Below are 25,461 nucleotides of genomic sequence, written 5' to 3'. Positions count from 1 at the left end.
CGTCTAACACTTGTGTTTGCAAATCAGCAGACTTCATAATGTTATGACTTTGTTAGCTCGATGACCTTCTGTCATGGCTGCTGTTGTGCAAATGATATGTGTGGATGCAAAACATGATCTAGACACTGTGTCTGTGTGTTGAATTGCAATTTGGATTTTTCCTTTCAACTACTTGGAATATCAGGCTGTTGTGAAGAGCTGTGATAGGAATTATCTCACATCATCAGCATCAGCAGGTTATCAAAGTAAACTGATCACATGAGTCCATGTAGTAAGCGATCAAGTTCCTTTAACAAAAGTGTAAAACAGATATTAGTGATGGAGTCCAAAGATCTCCCATGTAGTTAGGTAATCCCTGCTGGTGGCCCAATAACTGAGAACGCTTGTACCATAACTATTGGGATAGTGCACCGAGAGCTACCAGGAAGTCTGGTGAGAGGGAGAGGCTTAACCCTTTAAAACCGATCGATCGATTTTTTGCATATGAAACCGGAGGAGTTGTACTTACATCTTATGCCATCAGCTTGTCCTCGGTCACAGTTTCCTTCCACATATAGCTTTGCAAACATTGCATAAAAAGTGCTTGCAGAAACAAGAACATAATATTCCACAAACACGCTTTGCTGATCTGATCAGCTGTTCATAACACTTCCTACGTCCATCAGCGTGAACTATCGCATGTCCGCCATGACCTGCCCGAAACCGGAAGTGACGTCATTTTCGCGGAAATGTCGTTTTTTACCATCAAGGCCTCATGAGCCTATACTGGTGTTTTTAAAAGTTATGTTTGACTTTATGACTTTCTGTGTTGTTTCTGGGATGCTTAGGACTCATATTGCACTGCTGGAAATAGTTTATTTTGATGCATATGCTGCTTTTTTGCAAATTTGCATTATAATATTTATTTTCATTTTTTCCTGCAGTATATAAAAATTGGTGTATTTCAAAAATAAAACTATGAAGACACTCAAAATAAATTTCCTGTGGTGGGAAACTATTTTGTGCAACTTTTTTGTATTTACAGTTTTGAGGGATAAGCCTCTTAAATTTCTCTAACTAGAAATATATGTTAAAAAAACAAAAACGATTTTCAATTTTTTTGTAGTTTATTGCACTTTTTTGCAATTTCTGTAATTACTATGCACTTAATGCAGACATATTATTAAAATTTAGGCTATAATGGTTGTATTGATGTATATCAACTTGAAATGCTCCCAAAAATGGCTCCACAGCATGTAAAAATATAATATAAGCTCTGGCGGACTTGGTTCTATGGTAGGTCTTAAAGGGTTAAAAAGACAGTGACATGATTAAGGTTTTTATTTGGAATACACAGAGCCTTCCTGAAGCACAGTGCATGGCCAAGTCAATAATCGACCTTTGACAGTTCAGACAGAATGACAGAGTGTTTCTCAAGTAGCCATTAGAAAACAAAGAGCTACAGAAGGTACATGCCAGCCATAGCAGCAGTGTGTGGTGGATCTGAACAGAGTTCAAATTATGCACAAACAACCTCCTAATCCCTCTCTTGTGCCAGGAAGCACCTGTATATACTCTGGTGTTGCACTTCTAACCTCATAACTTTGTCATAAAAATGTAGAACGCCAAGTTTGTTCTGCAAAATTTGTGTGCACGCTGACTTAACCCACTAGGTTTGAAGACTTATCATTTGTTGTGTTGGATTTTTTTTTTTTAATCAAACTCATTTTGGTTCACAGGACACATGCAGGCCTGTGCATGAGCCGAGAACTTAAGAGAGCTGAAACGCTGAGCTCAAGTGAAAAACACCCTTTACCCTTACTCTCTTTTATCATTTGCCAGACAACATAAGATTTTTTCTTGTTGAAATATCTTTCTCATTCAGTTAGATATTTTTAGATTAAGTACATCATTTTGTTTATATTTAGTGAGTCTGACATACAGATCACAAAGGAAAGGCACAAAACCTCCTCATGCACTCACTTGTAGTATTTTTTTTTTTGCAAGTAAACAAGAAAATACATTTTCAGTCCTGTTCAGTGAGGCTGCTGTAACCACAAAATAAACAGCAGTGCATCTTATAGAAAATTTGGAGCAATTAATGACTTCGGTTAATCGTCCAAAATGCCCAATGTGACAGGATCTCCACTCATGTGTATGGCACCACTGTCACTTCTGGTCCAGGAGGTGGAATGTTTCCATGTTGTTTATCAAGATTAATTCATAGACTTTATAACTGTGTCACATTAGTGTGTCAAACAGGTGTGTCTCCACAAAAAAAGGGGGAGAGGTCCAGTTCAGGGACTGCTTAAGATGGGAAGGCACCTGTTAGCTGCAGGCACCTACGTCACCATCTCCATGTTAGTCACCAGTATGACCAGTAAAGTTTAAAAAGATGATTCTTTTGTATTTGTCTTGTTTTACTGTTTTTAACTTGGTTTTTCTGCTGAATAGTTGGACATTATTGTAGGCTATGGATGTTGACCCTGAGGTGGTCATTAGAGGAACTGCACTTTTTTGGAGCTTTAATTCAATTAAATTCAATTAATTTGAATTCAAATCCATTTGAGTTTATTTATATAGCACCAAATCACACCGAAAATCACCTCAAGGTGCTTTATGTTGTAAGGTGAAGACCCTACAATAATACTGAGAAAACCCCAACAATCAGATGACCCTCTATGAGCAAGCACTTGGTGACGATGGGAAGGAAAAACTTCCTTTTAACAGGAAGAAACAAATGGCTGCTCAGGAAGAGGCAGCCATTTGTTGCGACCCAATTGGAGGCAGGAGGAGGAGGACAGGACAAAAGACACGGTGTAGATGAGAGTCAGAGATGAATAACTAATGACTGAATGCAGAGTGGTGTATAAAAACTCCTGTGTTGGATTATATTTTCCAGCCCTTAAGGTTGTTGTTTAAATTTAACCAAGAAAGAGTCAAACTTGCCTTGACTCTGAACTGAAGCCAGTGTGAATACTAATGGCTGTTTGTTTATTTTCTATTGACCAAGCAAAGAAGTGTGTTTGCATTCTGAAACAGAACTAAACAAAATATTTAATTTTTAAAGAAGATAACTGCTCAAAGATCGATCTACAAAATACAGTGTGCTGTACTAGGTGAGCTGTAGGTGAGCTGCTGAGCAAATGGTGATAAGCTGACATTTGCAGACATTCAGTGTGTGTGTGTTTGTGTGTGTGTGTGTGTGGGCCACAGCAATTGATAGAAATGACTGAAAACATATTAAACACTCGCATGTCTTTCTGTGATGTTGCAGGCGCCCTCAGGCTTTAAGGTTTGCAAGAAAACAGGACGACATGAAATTGTCTTTAAGATGCTCTGCCAAGCAGATGTAGACAAACACAGCTCACCTTAAAAACATCCATTTTACACCTCAGGGAAGATAGGAAGCTGAGGGGGGGGAGAGTGCAGCTGTTTTCAATAGCTCACTTTTCACTTAACTGTCCTGTGTGAGAACAGGCTCGCTCTGTGATTGTCCAACATGCTGGCGCCTCACCTTCATCTGCTGGCTCTGAAGGGTCCTCCAGAGGCAGTCTGGGTGGTGGAGTAGGGGCCCTGAGAGAGGCAGCTGGCCCCAGTGCTCCTATCAGCCTCTTCTACAAAGAGAGCAAAGGACATGAAAGCAGCACTCTCAGTGAAATGGTAACTGCCAAATCAGCCGTGCCCTTCTCCGGCAGGCTTTTGTTCAAATACTGGTGTCACCTCTGTTTTGTGATTCCTGCCGAGTTTAAATAAACAGAGAGACAGATCGGCTGTGGAGTGGCAATTAGAGTGAATGGCAAGTGGATCCAAATACCCAGAGTGAAACTTTCCTGAGAAATGAATTGAATTGCATTCTGAACAATGATGTTTGCTTCCAACAGTTGTGGGGAAATATATTCAGTATTGTGCTGCATACTGTTAAAATAACCCCTTTCCTTAACAGCAGTGCACTCACTAACAGCTCAAACACATTCCCTCCCGAGCTGTGACAGGTTTAGTTCAGCTTGAGCCTAAATAAGAGAAACGGAGCTTTTGAAAATAACAAAACAAGCAAAAAAAAAAAGGTTAAACCAGTTCAGCTGGTTGGAAGCTTCATGGTTTCAGCGAATCTGAGAAGAACAAATATATCTAAGTTCAACCTCAGAAGTTGATAAAGTGTGACATTACTTAACGGGCCATAATGAAACCCCTAGTGCGGGGTTAAAGGATGTGGTTATGGCGAACGAGTGGGATTAATTTGGTTCATCGATTGGGAAACATTTTTCTACCTTGTCTCTTGTCTAGCATATTGAAAAAATGCTCCAGATTTTGATTGGCTTGATTTTCAACACGTTCTCACTCCCAAAGCGTAACATTTTAGGCTAGGTGACGAATCGTCAACATATTACGTTTTCGGCTACCCACCACGTTCCTGAATGACGACCTCGGAAAAGTGAGGAAATATGAGAACCGTATGGACTCAATCTACACATGTTCGCTCTTTTTCTTCAAATCGCTTAGAAACACGCTATTTAACATCATTAAAGTCCTGGTTAAGATCAGGAAAAAGGTTATGGTTAGGGCTGGAATACAGGGCTGGAACGTTTATTACCGTGGGAGCGTCCTTGCACTGGATTTCAGCCATAACCCGTAAGAACGCCGACGGTCTCCTTTCGAGTTCCTCAGGAACGCCGCGGGTCGTGACAAAACGTCGGCAAGTTATGCCTCGGGAGTGAGAACGGCCTGTGATTTTACAACAATGAACACTGCTGGACAGACACTTTATAAGGTCTAGCTTTTCTCCAGGAGCTGTACTGAAGACAGGGAAGGCTGCCCCCATGTGAAATTGCGGGTCACCACTAAGTCACAAGCTTTGTGGACTTTGTTGAATATCACAAAAATGACCTCAAATATAAAGAAATGCAGCTACAACAGAGACTCTGGCAGTTTCGGTAACTGTTTGAGGTCATTAGAAGGTGACGGGGTTTGTGGTTACTTCTGTTTTTTGCATTACTTCTGTTATTCTTGAGTTTCACAAGAAACTTGTGGATTGAAAAGAAATGTGACCATCCATGGACGCATCGCTAGTGAAATCCACTTGATTAACAGACAAAAGACAAAATCATTGCAGTTTGTGAAATAGTCACAATGTGTAATTATTGATTTGCATTTCTGATGTTTATCTGTTCCTGGATGGCAGGATAACAATCTGCCCAGGCGGATTAGGACACACACACCTCTGATCATCTCCCTGCCTTAAAATCTTTTAGTGCTGCATCTTGAAACAGTCTAGAGCTCAAACAACAACCAAATCAGAAACTGACTTTCACTTTCTATGCTTGGCACTGCATGGAGGGATCAGCCGATTTGGTCCATTCCAACTTTTCATTAACCCTTTAAAGCCGGTCGGAGCGCGCACGCTCCGTTTTGCGTAACTATTTTTAAATCCCTGTAGAACCGGAACCGCGTAAGCTAGTGCAATCATTTTTTTTGCATATGAAACCGGAGGAGTTGTACTTACAGCTTATGCCATCAGCTTGTCCTAGGTCACAGTTTCCTTCCACATATAGCTTTGCAAATATTGCATAAAAAGCACTTGCAGGAACAAAAACATAATATTCCAGAAACACGCTTTGCCGATCAGCTGTTCGTAACACTTCCCACATTGAAACAGACATCAGCGTGAATGATCGCATGTCCGCCATTACCTGCCCGAAACTGGAAGTGACATCATTTTCGCGGAAAATGTTGTTTTTTTTTTACTTGTAGGACTTAAAAGCCTATACTGGTGTTTTTATTAGTCATGTTTGACTTTATGCTTTTCTGAATAGTTGCTGGGATGCTTAGAACTCAAATTGCACTGCTTAAAATAGTTTATTTTGATGCACATGCTGTTTTCTTTGCAAATTTGCATCATAGGATTGTTTTTCGTCTTTCCTGCAGTATATAAAAATTGGTGTATCTCAAAAATAAAACTATGAAGACACTCAAAATAAATTTCCTGTTGTTGTAAACTATTTTTTGCAACTTTTTTGTATTTAAAGTTTTGAGGGATAAGCCTCTTAAATTTCTATAACTAGAAATATATGTAAACAAACCAAAAACGATTTTCAAATGTTTTGTAGTTTATTGCACTTTTTTTGCAATTTATGTAGTTACTATGGACTTAATGCATACATATTATTAAAATATGGGCTATAACAGTTGTATTGATGTATAGCAACTTGAAATGCTCCCAAAAATGGCGCTACAGCATGTAAAAAAAGGAAGTAAGCTCTGGCGGCCTTGGTTCTATGGTAGGTCTTAAAGGGTTAAGCAACCAAGCATGAGTGAAAACTACTGCTGACTAAATAAAAGGTCAATAAAATGGATTTAGAGCCTCAGATTTTACAGGAGACTCAAAAAAACCCTGAAAATACTTGCCTTGCTCCTCACAAAGGTGAGATCTAAACCTTCCTGTTTTAACTTGCTGGATTTCAGTTTAGTTTCACCGAGTCTGCAACATCCTGCAATTAGAAAGGCCATCTTTGCTTTGCTGATAAACCACAACTTACCTTAGTCGGAGCATGTCGTTCTGAAACTTCTGCCAGAGTTCTTCTTTATATATGGATGGAAACATATCGCTAAAGGTTTATGCACAACAATGTGTTGCACTTTTTTCCCCGTATGCCCTAGTAAACTATCGATGTGTCATCTTTGCTTAAAAAAAGAGAATGTGCCTAGTGTAATGTACTGTGACATTGTTTATTTGCGAGTTGTTTAACAATAGATTATCTCATTACACAAGGTGCATGGAGCAGCAAATCAGAACAAACTAATTTAAGTGACCTTGCCTTGATGTTACTCATTTCGGCAAATAAATAATCCTGATGGGAGCAATGCATTGTGGGAAGTGAACTCTTACTCCTGAGCCCCGTGACAGATGGTGCAGGAGATTTGATGGCGTTCAAGAGGCCAGCTAGTCAGAATAAAAGCCACATGAATAATAATGTGCATTGAAAGCTTTGTTAGATGATGTGAGGTTTAAACAAAGACTACTAGAGTCCTCGGCATGTTTGCTAAATCAGGAGAGATTCATAGACTTTAATAATATTTCTTGGGTTTTTTGCAACATTCAACTTTTTGTAGGTTCAAAGATGCATTAAACTTTAACATCCTCTTTATTAAACATTACTGAAATGATATCACATTGCAGATCTACTGGAAAACGGTTCCCCTTGTGTTGTCGATGATGTCGACGCAGGAAATATATCGATTCACGTCTTCAATTTAAAATCCCGTCCACCTCCACGTATCTCCCCTTCCCGCTTAAGGTTTCCTCTCCTCGCATTGTTTGAGCTGAAGGTTACAGAAACAATAACGAAGAGGGCTATCTGCACCTGATGTTTAATTAGTTTTAGTTTCGTTTTGGCCACGTTGGATTTGGCTGAGCTCGGTGTGGCTCACGTGCCTGCAGAAACCTCAGGAGTTCCTTCCCCTTATCGCCGCCTCTCTGCCTGGTTTCCATTTCATTCTTGAAGGTGAGAGACAATGGAGCAGAACGCTATCTTCACACTGAGGTTAATTACACAACATCTGGTTCATAGTCAGGCATGCAGCTTAGCATAATTGTGTAATTAATGAGAGAAAAAGAACATTTCCATCCTGCCCCGCTATTTTATGTTGTCCTGCTTATGCAGTGCAACAAATAGAGCCATCATCACCCCATTTCATGCCATGTTTAGACAGCGAACAAGGAGCACAGCACCTGTTGTTTCCACACTTGAGCAGTGATTTGGTGTGCAGAGGAGAGATGGGGAGGTGTGTCGATTCAATGATTAACATATAATTGCGAGGAAAGACGTGTGATGGAGGATACATGCATGGAGGGCGACTGAGTTGTGCTTGTTTTACATTATCTGAGTTGGATCGCTTTTTTGACAATTTGCGCTTCGAACCATTATTTCTCCATTGTCATGCTGTGTGCCGTTTTAATCCAATCACCACTGTTGAGCTTTTCATTTTATAATATCAATCCAAGGTAATTGGCATTTCTGCTTGTTATCTATACATACGGATTCAGTGAGATGACTGTTTTTTGTAGAGATACTTTGTCTCAAATTCAATCAGCCATGAAGAAGAACCTGTCTGATTACTCCGTGAGGGGTGAAGCAGGGCTGGGTGTCGTCACTGATTTCTATAACTGATTCAATTCTGATTCACGAGGTTTTGATTCAATTCAGTTTTGACTCAGACAGTCAAAAATATTATAATTCTGATGATTTATCAGTGCTGACACTTGTGAGACTTCATCAGAGGTGCAAGCATCGAAGCAGATGCCTTTGTGTCAAAGTAAGAGGATGAAACACAGAAAAACATGAAGGAGGTTTCCTGGCCTGGCTTTTTATAGCAGATAACCACCTTAAAAAGATCCTGCAGTAGATCAAAAACAGAAGAAAACCACGAGTCAACATATGAACATTACCTGATGCTGCTTGTCTCGAAGTACACTGAGAGAGAAAGCTGTGAAGGGAGTGCGATTTTATTCTGGTGGAAGCAAAACTGCCAAAGTAGGAGGAGATTCAAGCATAGTTTTGATCTTCTTTTGCTGCTGGTTCAGTGAATTTTGGTTAGTGAGTGACAAAACCACTGATCTGTACCTGTTGCTTTCCTATGTATCAGTGACAGCTACCTGCTTGCATACTTAGTACTTGCTTTGGTCCTATTTCTATTATCCTCCTCCTATTCTCTATCTTACTTGTTAAGCACATTGGCATACCCTTGGTTTTTAAGTGTGCTTTATAAATAAAGATTATTATTATTATTATTATTAAAACCTGCAACTTCAGAATCTGTGAGATGTCAATTTTGAGCACCCGACGACGTACCCGCGTACGTGCTGTCGTACTTTGTGTTTACATCTTTTTGCGGAATCCGTTTACCAGCTCTTTCATCGTTTGCTGTTTTAGCTGTTTGATGGTTGTTGAAATAGTTTTGTGAGCTTTAAGCTGAGATTCTGGCATTTCTGGCAAAATACATTTATATTTAAAAATCGATTCAGGATTTAATGAATAAAACTGCACTATTCAAACTGTGAGAGATTAGAAATTATTTTGCTGTTATTGTTAATCATCATCATCATCATTACCATTGCATTAATAATACAATCTGCAGTATTGATATTGCATTCAGATGTTTGAACATTTTGGTACCCAATTAGCCTTTACTACAGGTGCAGTTATAACCACTTTAAACTGTGGAGTTGAATCTATAATCTTAAATGCTTTTGAATGCTTGTTATAATCTTAAATGTGTACGTGCTGGCCTTCTGTCTGGTGGAAAAGGTTACAAGTTCGTGTGAGGTCGACCCACATACACTCACACATTAGATAGACTCATTTATAGGTGAGAGGTTAATCATGTTTGCTTGTAACTCTAAAATTGTCTCTGTAAAAGAGGAACAGTTTGGTTTTCCAGACGGGAAGTGAAAGTCAGAATGTTGACAGGAAGCATCTATCGTGGAGACGGAGACAATGTTATTTTTAAACTGTGTTAAGTCATTGTGGTTTTGAAACCTATGTATGAACTGTATCTGAGTGACGTTGAAGGGCGTCAGTAAATTTAAGCCCTGAAAGGTATAAAACACCTGCTTATGCTCTGTAAGTCGGGGATCGGCGCTGTCTGCGTACAGTGGCGGTCTTCCCACGCGTGTCATTAAAATCATCGTTTGACTCCACCCGGCCGGACCAGTGTTGTTATTATGGAAGTTGATTACCTCCTCTACCCCTCCTCAATACTGAACCTAACAAAACTAAAATTGATTTAAATCAACCCCTAGTGTGAAGGTATGAGAACTGAGAGCGCTGACTACAGTTCCGAATAGTGCCATATAAATACATTTTGCTTACGTACCAATAAATAAGACAGCAATTGATATATTTGTGAATTCCATTTCAGCACCAGTTTCTGAAACGTCTGAACATTAAAAAAAAACAGCAACTGATTTGAATCTTGCCAATTTCCCATTCAGTGATATGTCTTTGTGGACTCTTCCAGCATGAAAGCTGTTTTTAGTTTGCTCTTTCTGAGCCACAAACTGAAACTGCAGAAAAGCATCTTTTCTTTGTCGAACTGATCCAATTTTCATGTTGAGGTTCATCACTGTTGTTGAGAGCTGATCCATCAGTGTGAAGCATCCAAATTTTTTTTTTTTTTTTTTTTTTGGGGGGGGGGGCACACACGCTAACACATTTTTTGCTCGCTGTCTCCCTTGCTTACCAGATTTGCCTCGCTGCAACTTTTTCCTGTTCCCCAAAAACATATTCAGTTTGAAGAAGTGGTTTTAACACATCAGAGGTGATGCAGTGTGATCACAATGGTTCTTAAATGAAATTTAAATCAGCTTACTTTTTATAATGTAGTCAGAGTCACAGAACTCTTGATGGGTAACATCTCACTAAAATCAAGTATTCAGTAGCCGAACTTTGGTGTCAGGTTTCACTGCACTGTGCTTTCCATACACCCCACTCACATCTGTACACTTCACCATTCTTTTGCATGAAAACATTGTCTGGTAACATAACTGAGGGATCACTTGCTTTTCTCACGGGAATATAATTACATGAGCATCACTTCTAAAAGCCATGATTAAAATAAACGTATTCATATACACAAACATTCATCATCTGACTGATGATTCATGCTCACTTTAACCATATGGGATCATTTTACCATGTGGGGAAATACTGTATCTTCTTGCATAGTAAATGGTAAATGGCCTGTATTTGTATAGCGCTTTTACTAGTCCCGCCTAGAGACCCCAAAGCGCTTTACGCACCCAGTCATCCACCCATTCACACACTGGTGGAGGCAGCTACAGTTGTATCCACAGCTGCCCTGGGGCAGAGGGTGATTTTCTCAAGTTTTTCTCTAAAGCTTCCTTTAGGTTTTCTTTCAGAGGCTTCAGTTCACACATAAAACAAACAATAAAAAAAATGTCAACTTCTCAGTAAGAACAGTTTTTAGGATTGAATTTTCACATAGACGTGGTTTACGCTCAGACTTCCTAGGACACATCAAGGATGAACTTAAATTCTCCAGGTGGATTTTTTTTAGACATTATTTCCATCTGTGGAAGACTTGCAATTACAGGTATTCTTGGAACAAGAGCCTTCTATCATTAACATTTTCAAATGACGAGGTGTCTGGGCTCGGTTAATCTCTTTTAGTGATGCAGACTGCATATGTCACAGCTGGAAACGGGGTTTTTTTGTCGTCTAAAGACTTGCAATTATACTCTTTAGAAAGAAAAGTACGTTGAGCAGAACTCTCAGTGTCAGGGATGGGTTAATGATACAAACTCCATGTGTCACAGCTGGAAAGAAATGTGTTGGCTTGCACACGTCCATGCAAACTCGTCTGTGTTATCGTCTCCGTTCTCAGAAGATGGAAAGTTCAGTCGCAGAGAAAAACAGAACTTTTTACAACTTCTTTCTCTGGGGAGCATTTTCAGCTGGAACTTTACAAATTTTCAAACTTTCCGTGGCTGCAGTGAATACTGTATGTGTAAAGTTTATTGGATTAGATTGCCTGATATGCAGTGCTGAAACAGTTCATGGTTGACAAAGATTAGTAAACTTTTCGATGGCACGCCACAGTTTCTAGGGGTTTACTGCTTAAAAATTATGGAATATTAAATTGTACGAAAGCAATTGTTCACTTTCCCTATTTTGTAACCAAATCCTTTCTATTAAACATTAGAAATGAATGCATGAGACTCAGATGTTTTGATCAAGTAACCATTCACATTGTTAACAATGCATTGGTAGTTGCTTAAGTTAACTCAGTTTTATCTATGATGATTTATTTACCAAATCGATGTTTTTTCAGCATGTTGTGGGTTCGGAGATGCTCTTCTGCATATCTTGGTTGCGGTGAGTGGTTGTTTTAGTTCAAAGTTCTTCCAAATCGACATTTTTACCTGCTGCTTACTGGATAGGTTCTTTTTTTTGGACCATGCTCTGTAAATCCTTGAGATGGTTGCATAGGTAAATCTCAGTAGATCAGTAGTTTCTGCAAACTTCAGACTAGTGATGTTCGATTCGCGAACGAATCATTCAATACTCGAGAATCACTTTACTGACTCGTGAATCATGATTCACAAGCCCAACTGACTCACTGACTCATCCCTGTTTCTGTTAGCAAACTAATTCCATTAGTAGAAATATATCTAGCTTATAATTAAAATTGTGGGGGAGAAAAAACAACAGCCAGTTTCTTAACAAAAGCATTTCTTCTCTGAACTGGAAGAAAAAACCCTGAGTGGAAGCTCACATCAAGAAAATAGCTCCTCGGTTCATAGTAGCATCGCTCTGCTAACATGCTAACAGCACATTTGAGCTACTCACCCCCTCCCTTCCTGTGCTGAATCATAGAGCAAACGAATCACTCACTCACCCCCTCCCTCCTGGCTCACAGCTTCTTCTTCTTCTTGGTTGGCAACCAATGTTAAGGCGCATTACCGCCCCCTGGCTCACAGCTCAGTGGACATTTAGATGAGAAAATATATATTTGACAAATAAAATACAAATAAACAAAATAAATGTTTATTAAGCAATTTTGATAGGAAATTGCTTAATTTTAGAAATGTTTTTGCTCTTTTTTGCTCTATAAAATAGTTGTTTTTTTAGAATCATTCATCTTAGCAGTGGGATTTACATGAAAAGAGAAACAAATTAAGTTTGAGTGAAAATGTACATTTTTTGCACTCTCTGGTCAACTGACTCAGTGAATCAAATGACTCAAAAAACCCGATTCACTTTGGTGAGTGACTCATTAAAACTCGATTCAGTAAAAAGAATCAAATTTACCATCACTACTTCAGACTGTCTGGCACCAACAACCATACTACATGCAGCCATGATACATTCAAAGCCACCACCTCATGGCGTACGTGGGCCTCGTTTGCAGCTGAAGATCACCTCCTCTACAGCCCAACTTGATCAGAGCTTTCCAGCGAGTCATGGCCGCATCATGGAACCCAGGCAAAGTCATCAGCATAAATCGATGTTTGCACCACCTCTATAAACTACTGCCATTACATCGTAAAGCTGATGAGCCCGCAGCAACTAGCATCTGCACGCCGCATGCCTCTGCCTGCAAAAAAATCAGTTCCCACCTTGCTGCTGATTAATGGCAGGCTCTTGTTTTCATAATGCTATTTAAAGGAAAGAATGAATCAATTTCATATCTTATGTTTTAATGTGGCATATTTATTCTTCAGTTGTGTGGATTTAATGTGCCTCAGAAAGGAGTGTTGGTGGGTGGAGATGGATGCACGGATGGATGGATGGATGGAAGAACAGTGAGAGCGAAGGGGAAAGAAGCAGATAAAGAATATTTATGATGACTGGGAGTAATATATGTTTGGTAGAAATAAAGCACAGATAATTATTGAATGCATGCAATCACATCACACACAACGACCACTACAGGGCTTATCGGATAACACAAAAGCTTTTATCCGACAGAGAAGAAGAATGAGAAAAGGTGCAAACACATATGAAACACACACTCATTTGCATTCATCTTGGACAATTGCATGTACGCTCCTTCGGTTTACTTTGGCTTTCCAGTCACCTGTGGCTCTTTCTGTGTGTCTCACGGCTGAAGCGCATGGCTTTCACACACAAACACGCAGAGCTGTTATTAACTCAATAACTCACACCTCTGTCAACACTAACGAGGCTAAAACAAACCCATTCCTCTTCATGTTCTGTTTGCACTTCACTAAAAAGGCGCTTTTTCTTTTTTTAATCATTCAAAGCATGAACAGACATTATTTCGCTGCACCTGAACAACCTCAGCTGAGCAAATTTACTGATGGGTTTTCACCAGTCTCTGTTTCTTGTTTTCTTTCTATAGTGTTTTTCTTTCTGTCTTTACTGCCTCGCTGTCTCTCTGTGGTGTATTTAAATTGTTTCCTGAGGGAAACAAGGGGTGAACGATCTATTCTTTTGCGTCTTTTTACCCAGCAATTTTATCATTTTGCAGTTTGCAATGAAGTAATTCAGGGTAAAGACAAAGATGCCAAGCACTCAGTCAAGGATAAACAGTGGAGGTTAAGATATGGCGCCAGAAAATTATGGTTGAACTTGTTGACCCGGCTCAGATAAAATACCACAATAACCAGCTCCTCCTGAAAAACACGCTGTGCTCAGTCAGACTTGGATTTATTGTTTCTAGTAGGACGAAATTAAAAATGTAATCAGTTTTTTTTCTAAATTAATCATTAATGTCTCAATTTCTTTAAAGGTAAGAAATGCTTGAGTGAACCCATATTTTAAAATCTAAAAATTGAGAATCAGATCTGCATTATATATCTTCATATAGATAACTATACAAACACAGTCCCATTAACCCTTTAAAGCCGGTCAGAGCGGGCACGCTCCGTTTTGCGTAACTATTTTTAAATCCCGGTAGCTCTGCAACCACGTAAGCTAGCGCAATAATTTTTTTTGCATATGAAACCGGAGGAGTTGTACTTACATCTTATGCCATCAGCTTGTCCTCGGTCACAGTTTCCTTCCACATATAGCTTTGCAAAAACTGCATAAAAAGCACTTGCAGCAACAAAAACATAATATTACAGAAACACTCTTTGCCGATCCGATCAGCTGTTCGTAACACTTCCTACGTCCATCAGCACGAACTGTCACATGTCTGCCATGACCTGCCCAAAACCGGAAGTGACGTAATTTTGCGGAAATGTGGTTTTTTACCATCAGGGCTTTATGAGCCTATACTGGTGTTTTTAAAAGTTATGTTTGACTTTATGACTTTCTGTGTCGTTTCTGGGATGCTTAGGACTCATATTGCACTGCTGGAAATAGTTTATTTTGATGCATATGCTGTTTTTTTGCAAATTTGCATTATAATATTTATTTCCGTTTTTCCTGCAGTATATAAAAATTGGTGTATTTCAAAAATAAAACTAAGAAAACACTCAAAATAAATTTCCTGTGGTGGGAAACTTTTTTGTGCTACTTTTTTGTATTTACAGTTTTGAGGGATAAGCCTCTTAAATTTCTCTAACTAGAAATATATGTTAAAAAAACAAAAATGATTTTCAATTTTTTTGTAGTTTATTGCACTTTTTTTTGCAATTTATGTAATTACTATGCACTTAATGCAGACATAAATTTGGGCTATAATGGTTGTATTGATGTATAGCAACTTGAAATGCTCCCAAAAATGGCTCCACAGCATGTAAAAATATAATATCATCTCTGGTGGACTTGGTTCTATGGTAGGTCTTAAAGGGTTAACATACTTTCCTTTTCACCCAGATAAAGTTATTTCTTAGGCATTGTATGTAAGGCCAAATAGATTAGTCTAATGATTAAAATGTTACTGAACACTAATAAAACGTGTATTATTTATTATTATTATAGACAGTACCACTAATGCTAAGTTTAAATTGTCCAACAGATTATAAAGGTTGCATTGGACGTATATTTCTAAAAACATCTCAAAATACATTAAAAAACTATTTCCTGCTACTTTACCTTTACATACTGTACACATATATAATAATGATGTATCTAATAGTAATGTGGCTCTCACAGACAAAGTTCATATATTTCTGCAGAGCTAAGAACTTGTTATATTTCTGCTTCATTGTCCTTCCTCCTCTGTACTAGAGGATTTACCTTGAAACAGTAGGTGGGAACCAGTATCTTGCGGAGAAGAGACACAAAGTGCAACAAAAATATGGCAGTTAACCTTTTATGACTGAGCCTCCATCCTAAATTTTGGACTTTTTGTAGACTCTAGTTTTAGCTTTCGTCCCTGGTTGTTTTTAACAACTTTTATCAGTCGAAGCCAGATTTTTCGCTTTAGCTTTAAAGAACAGCTTGCTCTTTTTACCAATGGTACACCATATGTACCCTCTACATATTTGAGGAAGCATAAATGGGTGTTTCATTTGATCTTTGACCAAACTTTATATTTCTGTTTTATTTTCAGCCTATATTCTCTTCAGCTCTCACTACTTGCAGCAGTGTTGCTATCGCGGTTTTTCAGATGTTCTGAACTCTTTACAGCCTCTTCACAGGTCATTTTATGGCTGCCATTGAAAACGTAGCGTACCTGCTTTCTGACCATCTCTCCTTGGGTGAAATTTTGAAAGTTGCATAGATTAATTTTTTATTCTTTAGCATAACCCCAGTGAGTTCTGATTTGACATATAGGAAACAAAACCACTGCTGCTATTTTAACAATTAGGTTTGTTTGGGTTTTACTTTGCAAAATTGGGTTTTTTTTGTCGCAACAAGATGATCCAGCTGAAATATATTTATTTAGATGTGTTCTGATGAAAAGTACTTTTCTTTTGCAGTTGATAATGATGCCTACCTTTCTTTCTTCTGCACTGTATCAATCGCATAATGTCAGTATTTATGTACAAGCAGGTGCTGAGGTGCTTGTCACACTGATGTTAACATTTCTCAAGCCTTTTTATCTCCTATGTTGTTGTTGTTCGTGTGTAGGCTATCACCACCAGCCTGTATATAAAAGATTAATGTAGCCCCCGTGATGTCACCTGTTAGCTTGTGAACTGTCTTCAGCATTCTCACTGTCTTAGTTATTTTGAACCTGTACATGACTATATTTGGAGCAGAGGGTAGATTCAGTAAGTTAACAGCTAGCATTAGATCTGGCCAGCTAGCCTGGTTAATAGGATCCATATACAATTAATTCAGTGTGATATTGAATGAAAAGCTCATTTTGACTAAATACAGGTTTCTAAGACTGTGTACCTTCTAACAGCACACTTAACCCCTTAGAGGCGTGCTGGTAAACATGTGCCACAGGGCAAATGCTAACCTTCATGGTGCACAGTCCGGTTTGGCTGACTAGATGACTTTTCAATATATGGACATTGCAGGAAGCCATACAATCAGTTATTTTTAATGGAAACCAATGCCGTTCTCGGTGTAGTGATGCAATGCCAGCATTTCACATACAGAAGTTAAGTGGAATGTGTGGAAAGTTGGCTTTTTTGTACTGCCAAATCCAAATGTTTCTGCCTTTTCACTATTGTCAGTACAAACTGGTGACATATTGATATTGCCCTTTTTTTCTAGAGACTTTAACTGTTAAGAACAGAGCTCCATGGACCTAAATTTCTACACAGGTCATTTATAAGTATTAAAGTATTAAAACCTTGCCCTGCCCATTGGGCATTTGTAGTAATAATAGCAGCATCTGAGCTTTGCTACAGCAGTGTTTATGGGTAAAGTGACCTGATGAAATGAGCTGGACATGTTGTTGGCCTGTGTCTCAGCTGGTACAGCTGTTTAGTGCCCACTAGCTTGCTGCTTCAATGGTGCAAAGAATCACTCCATGGCGAAAACATCACTGTGCTTACAGTAAAACGAGTTTGACACCCTTGCATTGGAGTCTTTCTAGAAGTGTCTCGCCTCTCACTTTAATTTCAATGGTCCTCAGAACATAAAAAGTGTCATATGACATGACTCTTATATTACTGAACACGCAATGAGAGGATATAACATCCATTTACCACTCAAAGAGACTGCATCCTTGTATGTAGCCTTAATTACTTGCTTACTACTTAGTGAGATTAGGAAAATCTACCTTCAGAAGACAAAGTTTTGGTATTTTGGTAAAACTATAGGTTTTCTTTGGGGCCCCAGAGGTTGGCTAATGGGCTGGCAATGACAGGCTCAATACACAAGATCTCAAATTGTGTTGTGATGTTTCAGTGTCTCAAATTTTGCGCTCATTTCTTCACAGCAAAACCCATTTCTGTCTTTGTGTATCTTTCTTCATGTTGCGTCTTTCCTCTCCCGTCTTGTTTATCCATTTTTGAGCCTCCGCTCCTTCGTCTTTCTCCCCCAGTCTGTCCAATCCATCACGTTATTTAGTGTCAGTTTCAGGTTCAGCTGACCAAGCAGCAGCGCCTATTATGTCCAGAACACTCAGCCGGTGCATATACTGCGTTTGTGGGTGATGTTTTAGTGTGTGTGTGTGGATGTGGGTGTCTGTTCCTGCTTGCAACAGTTCGCAGTTCTGAGAAAAGGGTTGGGGTGTGTGTGTGTGTGTGTGGAGATTCACAAGGTTAGAGGTAAAAGCTTTGTGTTTACTTGATAAACCATAAACTACTGCACATCAAAAGAAAAATAACAATAGCACTTTTTGTTACTGATGTGACACCAACTTGCCTCAGAAGGATATACATTTTATCCAATCATTTTTAGACACAAATAAATTTGAGGATTGATGGAAGTATGTTGATGTGTTAACATGAATAATACCTTTCCTTAATATTTAAAAATCAGCTCATGCGTGGCTTGTTCTGGTGTCGAGACAGGGACTCAAAGCAGGCCTCAATAATAAAAGGATAAGAAGCTGATTAAATCAGATATATTAAGGAAGGAGATTGGGTGGTGGTGGGTTGCAAAGCGGCTTGTAGATTGTACCATACATGAGGGAGCCAAAAAGGAGGAGGGTATCAGCTGATATGGACTGGCACTGACATATGCTGGGATGGAGGTTTGACTTTGGCCTGTCCTAATTAATGTTAAGCTTGATTTTGGGCATTTTTGTTTTACAAGGTTGTAAATGTGCATTAGGGAAACAGACTCCTGATGTGTCAGGTTGTAGCAGAGGCCAAACTTGTCCTATTTACATAGTGTCATATCTTCTTAACACTTACCTTATCTGTCTGTGGTCCATTGCGGCTTACTTTATACATTAATAATATAATATACCGTAATTGTCGGGCTATAAGCCGCTACTTTTTGCACAAGCTTTGAACCCTGTGGCTTTTAGTCAGGTGCGGCTTTTCTATGGATTGTCCATGATTTTTGTGATATCGTAAGACGATTTGTTTTGTTTGTTCCGCTGTTCTCCGGCACTACGTTGCCTGGTGGAAGGATCGGGGTTCAAGAGTGGTATGTTGGTCACATGTCCATCCGCCAGGCAACATAGTGCCGTACGAAGTAGCGCGAGAAATAAACTTCAAAGTAGCGCTACGCGTTCAGCAGGAGGCGTGGATGACGAGCGGCGATAAACTTGCGAAAAGCAAGTTATGCCCAACTCCACCGGTGGATTCTGACAGCGTGGAAAAGTGTGAAAACATCCATGATCACCAACGGATTTCGAAGGGCTGGACTGCTGCATGATGGAGACACCGCCACGGCCCTTCAGAGGGTGTTCGACTCTGACACTGACAACGAGAATTTGTTTGGTTTTGAAAGTGACAACGAAGGAGAGAAGCTGAGAGTGGATGACGAAGCCATCCTGAGCCTGTTCGTTTCCGACACTGGAGAAGAGGACTTTGGTGGTTTTAGTGCGCAGGAAGAAGAGAAAGATTGTGGTGAATGACTGACTTTTCTTCTTGTTAAAGCCGTGTCACTGCACCTGAGCCTAAAAGGTAGGCCGAATCTATTTTTCTGGTGTGCTGTAGGTTATTGTTATGTACTACATTTGTTACTCAGTTATGAAGCACAGTACATGTTTCGTACTTGTAATTACCGCTACTTGTACATATACCTAAAAAGTTATGCAAATATGTCCCCATAACTTGTTTTTCAAAATATTAATAAAAGGGGTGTGTCTCCAAACAGCCATCTCTTTCCTGACAATTCCCTTTGTGCATATTCTCTTACATATGATAAGTCAACATTGAAACACCTGCAGCTTTTAGTCAGGTGCGGCTAATGTATGTACAAAACAGGATTTTCCCCTGATTTTAGCTTGTGCGGCTAATATTCGGGTGCGCTTTGTAGTCCGGAAAATATGGTAATTACTTTTAATGTACTTCAATGTCAGTGTCAGGCCCTGACTCTCCTTTGTGCTGCTTTTTTTACCTTCCATATACTTAATGACGAACCGGCTATTCTCTACTTTTAGCTGTGAATCTGAATATCTTGGAGTTACAAATATTTGCTGTTTTGTCTCGCATGCTTCAAAGCACAGTTTCATTATTAAACATCTGTCCCAAAGTCGACCAAGGTTTTTCTCATTATTGTTAGCATTGTGTTATTTTATATGTGACATTCATGCACTGTAGCATCAGCAAGCCTTAAGGCTCTTTAGATAGTCATAATCTTAGATTGTAGCACCACTGCCACACCAATAAACCAGGATTGTGTTCCACAAAATTGAGAGGAGGAGGAAATGGTTAAGAATATGCTTCAATCAAACTAGGCCGCTTGAGGTCTTGGTGTTGTCCGGCCGCTTCTGAATCATCCAATTAGCTATGATGAATTTGACAAATGGGAATATAACGCAGCCTGTTCTCAAAGATGTCCATAGTACCGAAAACTGATGGAAGCAGGCGTGTAAGGAACGAGTCATGGCTTCAGAGAGAAGGTGAAAATATTCACACATCCTAGGCATTCACTATGCTGTTAGATGTTTGTTTGTAAAAGTAACAACATTTGTTGCACTACCACAAAAAAAATCCGATTTGTTAAATGCTTTTTTTAACTTAACAACAGCCACTGATGGAAGCAAAACCACGTCTTTTTAAATCTGATAAAATATCCGAGACTTTCAGAGGTGTGCTACAATGCAGCATTGTACTCATTCACTTTAGGCCGTTTCTTCAACATACAGCCTTTGCTTCCCTGCCCTCTTAATGATGAGTGTGTTTCTTTGTTCTCCTCTTGCCGCCTTAATCGATATCTCTTCCTCTCCACCTCTACAGTCCATCAATACTGAATTTGGAGCGGAAAAAAGCATTTTCAGGAATGATGATAGCTATCTGAGGATTTTTACGTGGGTTCGTGTCCACATGCGTACATATATACAGTACAATACATGTCTTTGTATATGTGTGTACAATCATGGGTGTACGTATTCCCCTATGGATGCAACCTCACATCCTTGGCAGCAAAACACATTAATCTTTCCAACACTAATAGTGAAAGAAGAAGTGGAAAGGACAGAGGATGTGTGGGTGTGTGTGGAGAGAGGGTGAACGAGAGATATACTCCACCTTCCAAATTAAGAAGAGCCAAAAAAAAAAAAAGTTTGGCTTTCATGAGGCATTAGAGAGATGATTAATTTGTCGTCTCAGAGAAAGAGGGATGGAGGGATAGAACGAGACGAGGGAGCGGGAAAGAGACAGTGAGGGAGAGGTTGTGAAGTGGCCCTTCTGTCCTCCCTTGCGGTAATAGGATTGTTCGTTTACTGACGTGCTGATTAAAATGGAAATTCAACACAAGTCCAGACTCCCTCTGTCTCACACACGCAAACACACACATTCATACAGTGTGCTTAGTATGCAGGTGTGTGGAGACAAGGATGTGACCTGGTGTCCCGCTCTCAGGAATGCAAGAGGAAATGACAGGGACAAAAATGGAAAAAAAAAAAAGTAAAAAGGAATGATGGAAAGTGGGAAAACATAAAAGACAGATAACGGAATAAACAAAGGCAGAAGGGGGAAACGAAACTTAGGAAAGGCACAAGGATACGTATCAAAGTTACAGGAGTTAATTTAATCATAAATTATTCATATTCAGGAGTAAAACTCCAAGCCGAGGAAATATCAGCTTTTAATTATATAGTAAATATACATGATGGCTGCTTGTGACCGCTGTGGTTTTGTTCTGTTTGCTGTTTGACTATTTGTGAACTTTAAACATGTGTGTTTGCAGACTGCAGTTTGCTACACCAGCATTTAAGGATGAGAAATTACATACCAGCAATATTTGTTTTTGTATTAATGCAGGGTCTTTACTTTATGTACCTAATATAAAGCATCTTGAGGCAACTGTTGTTGTGATTTGGCGCTATATAAATAAAACTGAATTCAATTATTAAGACATTTCCAAATTTGCTCAGTGTTGTAAATGTTGTAAATGAATTGCCATGCTTTGGTTATGCCAAAATACACAAGAAGTAAACTGTACAGTAAGCAAAGCAAGTGTTTGCTTATGGAAAAACTTTATGGCTTCTGTTCATTACAGAGATTATGACTGATAAAAATATACTCTTTGCATAGTTGTCACACAAACAAATGTTAATTTTAGACATAGATAACAAGTACATACAAAATGCACTTTTTAAATGGTGATTTCATTTTTTAAGAGAAAAAAGCTATCAAAACCTACCTACGTTGTCTGAAAAAAAAAGTGTCCTCTAAACATAATAACTGGTGTCCCACTCTTCTTAGTCCGGAGTCTGAATAGGCCACTCGAAAGGCTTCATTTTGATTTTTGTTTTTAAAGCCATTAAGAGCTGGACTCAATGGTGCGATTCCGATCACTATTCGGCTGCATAACCTGAGTGTGCTTGAGGTTCAGGACATAAAATGATGGCCAGATATTGTCCTTCGGGATTTTCTGGTACAGAGCAGAATTCATGGTTCCCTCAAAAACACCAAGTTGTCCAGGTCCTGAAGAAGCAAAGCAGCCCCAGGCCATCACACTACTACCACCATGTTTAACCCCTTTTCCATTAGTATCAACTCGGATTGACTTGGCTTGGTTCACCATGGTTTTCAGGGTTTTCCATAGTACCAGGTAGCAGGTACGTTTTTTAGTACCTGCTCACCAAACGAGCAGGTACTAAAATGTGAAGCTGTCAGACTGCATGCCACCAGTTGGTTGTTCAGTAGCATCACCCTCAGTCATAAGAGTGTCCCATTCATGAAAAATACAACCACCATATTTGAAACCCGGCAATGAGGGAAATGGCTACAGAAAACAACGCCATGATCTCCGGGTCTGACGAAAAGCCAGACTGAGCAGCAGGTATATTCCTACCTCAACGTCCACCTTTTTTGTAGCGTTCGTGTCGCATACAGATGCTCGGACACGTTGCAATGATAATGCACACTAGTACGGACTGATTGATGATCGGTAGCAAGTCGATCCCAGTAGGTACTAATGGAAAGGTACAAATGGACTGTTTTTTTCATGCAATGTTCTTAGTTTTACTCCAGATACTTTATTCCAACATTTCAACTTTTATCTTGTATTTTCCCAAAAGTTGGCAGATTATCAGGATGTATATTTGGCAAATGTGACACAAGCCTTTGTGTTCTTGTTGGTCAGCATTGGAACTTGGAGCTCTCCCATTGATGCCATTCTTGACCACTTTCTTACTGTTGAATCATGAAAACTGACCTTAACTGAGCCAAGCAAGGCCTCTGGTTCTACGTGCTGTTGTAGGTTGTTTGGTGACTTCCTGGGTGAGTCATCAGTGGGCTCTTGGAGTAATACCTAGGAAGGTTCACCACTGTTCCAAGTTTTCTCACAGTGGTTTGGTGGATTCCGAAGCCTTGGAAATGGCTTTGTAACCTTTTCCAGAATGATAGATACTCTGATACTCTGATGATAGATCAGTACTTTCTCACCTGCTCTTTTTTTTAGATTGTGACATGTTGCTTTTTGATATTTTTTAAGCCTCCTTCACTTTGTCAGACATTTTCTGTAAAGTAATTTCTTGATTCAACCGGTCTCACGGTGGTCAGGTCTGGGTGTGGCTATTAAAATTAAACTTACCTTTAAGAAATGATGGTTGATAACAGCACCCTGAACTCCAGGCCTCAAGGGCCGATGTCCTGCAGGTTTAAAATATCGCCCTGGGTCAGCACACCTGAATCAAATGATTGGTTCATTACCAGACCTCTGGAGAACTTCAAGACATGGGCTGTATCCCAATTCAGGGTCTGCAGCCTTAAAGGCCGCATTTTAAGGCTGATTACGTCACAGCGATGCGACGAAGGCTGTCCCAATTCGAAGGCTGCTCGAAATGCGGCCCTCAAATGCGTCCTTCATTTCCCTGAATTTTAAGGATGTGGCGGTGTAGACTTCGTGGCCCAACACATCCCAGAATGCATAGCGCGGCGGTGGGTGTGGATAATTTTGCCGAAAAAAATCCCGGCGGATGAGGGGCGCCCGAAGAGTAAACTTTAAGTAAGTACTGAATATTATGTCACTTATTTATGTGCAAATGTTTAATAACGAAGATCATTAAATATTACTGTTGGCCACATGTCGGCAAAGTTATGTGACATTAGTGACGTTTGTACTAACTTGGTTTTAAAGCCTTTACTTTAAAATATACGCCGTTCAATAGCTGAGCTTAATCTTACAGAGAATGATCAAAGCTCATGTAGAAACAAACAAACAAATGAACAAAAGATTTTCTCCTTCGTTTCTGTCAAACAAAGCTGTATGAAACGTTTCCAGCTGTTAGTATCATGGTTGCTAGGCAACCTGGGCAGCGCAACGGAGGCTACACCGTCCCATTTCACAAGCCTCGCACTTCCGGCCTTAGCGGTCTTTGAGTACGCGGCCCTTGAGGATCGTTGAGACTGCGTACTTTAAGGCTGCAGACCCTGAATTGGGATACAGCCATATTGAGGAGGATTTAACCATTTAAATCAGCTGTGTTGGACACATCTAAAACCTGCAGGACACCAGCCCTTAAATCCTGGATGGGAGACCCCTGATTTACTGTATTGTATTTATTTAGGTTTTTCTAGGACAAAGAGAGCGGTTATAGCAAGAAACTCTTCAGCACTTAAAATGCCAAATAAATAACCATAAATGGTGCGAATGTAACCTGGCAATGAGGGGAAAAGGACACCAAGGTTAGCTAAGTATGGAAATTATATGCGCATTTCACATAAAATGTTTCATATTTAGTGTTTATAATGATTTTTAAATTATAACTGTAATATTTGACGATGTTGCCGTTCTTGTGGAGGCTTCCTTTTGTCTCAGTTAATGAGGAACTCCCATACTGGCCTTTTATTTGGTTGATGTAAAACTTGACTATACTGACTTCAGACTTGATATTCAAATTTAATTAGAATTGGGATTTCCTTAATTATGTTTTACTAATTCCAGAAAGCGGTCATTCCACCCTCTTTGCAACTCAGTAGAGCACAACAAAGAATATAAGAAGAGGAGGGAAGAAATGCAAAGCAACATGCAGAAGGATTGTGAAAAAAGGAGTGAAAAGACATGAGAAAAGATAAAAAGCAGCCATTGACAGCGAGGCAGAGGGTGTTGTGTGATGTGCGAGGCATAAGCTATAGACACATTAACACTCTTATAGATGAGAATTGTAAATAATTTGCAGTAATGGTGCATTCAGGCAGCTCTTGCAAAAGGCTGATTCAACATGACACTCGATTTCAGTCCCACTCTGGGAGCCTTCAAACACCACTAAGCGATTTGCTTGACAAGCAGCCGACTTCGTTCCCACCAGCACAGAGAGCAACAGCGAGCCACCAACTCCCAGCGGTGCAGCTTAAAGCCAGGGTGCATGTGTGTTTAAAGGAGTATCATTCCTCGTTTCTGCTCCTGATTTCAGCCCTGTCATCCTCTCTGTGTCTCATCATCTTTCCTCCTCCAGCCCTCTACCCTCCTGTTTTGTTCTTCTCCCACTCTCATCTCTTCTCGCATTTCATCTCGTGTTCTTCTGCTCTTTTTAAGCTTCTTTTCTCGCCTTTCTCTTTGCCTCCCTTCACTTCCT

General features: G+C 39.6%; 1 protein-coding gene across 3 annotated transcripts in view; it reads left to right on the top strand.

Annotated features, from left to right (window-relative positions):
- The window catches only part of atrnl1a (attractin like 1a), a 359,651-nt gene that overhangs the window by 295,468 nt on the left and 38,722 nt on the right, over positions 1 to 25,461 (top strand). The gene's annotated exons all lie outside the window — the stretch shown is intronic.

Source organism: Neolamprologus brichardi, chromosome 13 (assembly GCF_056152115.1).
Source record: "Neolamprologus brichardi isolate AB-2024 chromosome 13, ASM5615211v1, whole genome shotgun sequence".
In the NCBI taxonomy this organism is placed as follows: Eukaryota; Metazoa; Chordata; class Actinopteri; order Cichliformes; family Cichlidae; genus Neolamprologus; species Neolamprologus brichardi.
This window is presented reverse-complemented; position numbering and strand designations above follow the sequence as displayed.